Source organism: Petaurus breviceps, unplaced genomic scaffold, assembly GCF_028583685.1.
Source record: "Petaurus breviceps papuanus isolate PSGF00001 unplaced genomic scaffold, PetGlider_PUasm1.0 125, whole genome shotgun sequence".
NCBI lineage: Eukaryota > Metazoa > Chordata > Mammalia > Diprotodontia > Petauridae > Petaurus > Petaurus breviceps.
In genome coordinates this window covers 940,574-943,144 of record NW_027185653.1, presented here as the reverse complement: position 1 = coordinate 943,144, position 2,571 = coordinate 940,574, and the positions used below count along the sequence as shown (strand labels likewise).

Below are 2,571 nucleotides of genomic sequence, written 5' to 3'. Positions count from 1 at the left end.
TCTCTCTCTCTCTCTCTCTCTCTCTCTCTCTCTCTCTCTCTCTCTCTCTCTCTCTCTCTCTCTCTCTCTCAGGAATTCTGATAAAAAACAAAAAGTAGGGTCAAGTGAAATCTGTCTACCCTACATCAAGGCAATTCCGAGAATTATGTATTTACTTAGAGCAGGAAATGGATACCATAGGTAAAGATATTTGTCAGTCTGCTGAATGTTACTGAAAATAGGCTGGTGGTTAAAAACAAAACAAAACAAAACACAAAACCTACTCTTGACCTGCAGAGAAGAAATACTGAGAGTTTACCACTTGAACTTCCCAAATTCAGAGAGAAAATATTGATGAATACTCCCAGCATCTTTACCGTCAGCCATGCATGTGTGGTCCACTAGCTATTCTGCTAGCAAATGTAGGGGGCTCCTCTTTTACAGACAGCTGAGCTGTTCTTTTGGGTGTTGTAGAAAACTTCAAGAAAGATGCTGAGGCTTTGCACCGAAGCTCTGTTCTTGACCCCTGGGAGTTAAATTCACATCCTTGTGCCCCAACGTGTGCTAAAGGTAAATTGGAACTATAGTCTTGCACAGGATTGCTGCTTCCCAGTCTTGTCCTATAGGGATCTCTCTCCCTCAACCCCTCTCCTTGCCCCCCCCCCCCCCCCCAATTGCTAACAAGGCATCTGCAATACGATCTTTATATGCATACTTTAAGACAGACACAAGGAATGCATCGGCACTATAGTAAGACCCATCAGAAAATGCGCCAAAATAAATTGCAAAAAGCATGCGGGGGATGTAACGGATGTACAGTCAATTATTTTCACGCGGGTCCAAGAGAGCGAGCCGCCCATGACTCATACATACCAAGCAGATATTTTAATGTTACAAAGAAACGTGCAATAGATGCGGCGGGGGGGTGACATTTCTGTGGCAGAGGCACGTCAGAGGAAAAAGAGAGAGAGACGGTGCCCAGCAGCAAACTCTGAGCGTTCCGCGGCGACCCTCCCGCGGCGCCCGCTGCACGCATCTCCTTTCGCCGCCAGCCTCCAGTGTGCACTTCGCGGCACAGCTTACCTTGAAACGGGACTCCATCGAGTGTCCTGGAGTGACAGCGGGCTGCGGCCAATCGCATCGGGACTCCTCGCGTGGGCGGCTCGCCAGAGCGCGCTTGCACCAATGGCAGCCCCACGGTGATGAGCAGGTTGCGTTGCAGCCAGCTTCGGTGTATACTTCCGCGCGTGCCGCCCGGGATGGGAGCCTGGCACGGCCGCGGCACGCACGCCTGTGCGGAGGCGGAGGAGGGCTCGGTGATACGGTGGCTATAAATCTGTGGGCCGGTCCACCTCCCTTTTAAGACGTCCTCCCCCCGGTTTCTGTTCTCTCTTAAGAGATGCGGCGGCTTACTTTTGTCGCGAGCCACTAAAAATCAACACGGAGAAGGACAGCGGCTTTAAAAAAATACGTTCTTGCCATCCCTTTTCTTTGTTCATTCGTTACTTTCTCCCTTTTTGTTTAGTTGAAAAGCAGTAAGATAGTGTCTTTCTCTCTGTCTCTCTCTCCTTTTTTTTTTTTTTTAAGTTCCCCCTCCCCTTTCATTTCCTCCCATTCCGTTTAGTTCTGGACGTTGGAGTCGGAAGCATTTTCTCTTTATTTGCCTCTTTAAAGCTGTCCACCGTTCAGGTTTCGTGCTGTCTTAAGGGAGCTACCCAGCTGCTTCTTGGTCATCCTTATTGGGAGAACTGCACCGTTACTTTAAACACACACACACACACAACACAACCTGAAGGGAGAAAGGTAAGTTGCAGTTTGGTTTCTTTGATCGTTACTTGCAGCGATTCCCTGGCAAACACAGAAAACCTGTAAGTAAGCGAAATAGCAAGTTGATTGCACATAATTGTCTTTCGTTTCAAAGTCATTGCTCTGCATTTTAAGAGACTTAAGTGTGTGTCAACATTTTTAATGTGCTGCATATTCACAGTTATCACTAGCAGAGACTAAATGATAAATGTGGACCGAGGCATAGTAAAGATCGTACAAATGTGAAACTAGATTGAGAAATCGTATCTGGATTGAGGCTCGAAGTTCATTTCATAAGAATACATGGATAACTTTGGTGTTTGCACTTGCATGCCTTTGGTGTATATGAAGGAATACAGATCATGTAGAAGAAAGAAGGGTTGGCATGTCCAAAAGAGAAGCTTGGGTTTTCAGCTTTAGAAGAGGTAAACCTCCAGCTTTAATTGCATTAACTGAATTAATTTTGTTTAGATGGGATTGCTACATGGAATTAAGAGCTGAATGGGGTGTACTTGACCGAAACCAAGTGCACGCAGTCTGTCTTGTGGGGGTGGGATAGGGATGGTTGGGGGGCTGTCAAAATCGAGGAATGGCTAAATGCGTAAGATCCAATTTAGGGAAGTTAATTACCATCATTCGACCAACACTATGGAAGCCAATTTGAGGGCAGATTCTTCAGGCTGTCCAGCATATGAGATTCTCTTTGTTCTGAAAAGCCTAAATCAGATCCTCTGAGCTGTGTCAGTAAAAGGGCTTTTTTTTTTTTTTTTTTTTTTTTTTTTTTTT

The 2,571-nt window shown here is 45.9% G+C and overlaps 1 protein-coding gene across 1 annotated transcript in view; it reads left to right on the top strand.

The window, feature by feature from the left end:
• The first annotated feature begins 1,662 nt into the window (after positions 1-1,662).
• Positions 1,663-2,571, top strand: part of ELAVL2 (ELAV like RNA binding protein 2) — a 162,896-nt gene continuing 161,987 nt past the window's right edge. Inside the window, exon 1 of the mRNA XM_069090270.1 lies at positions 1,663-1,782. The gene's annotated coding sequence lies outside the window, so the exon portion shown is untranslated. The remainder of the gene's footprint in view (positions 1,783-2,571) is intronic.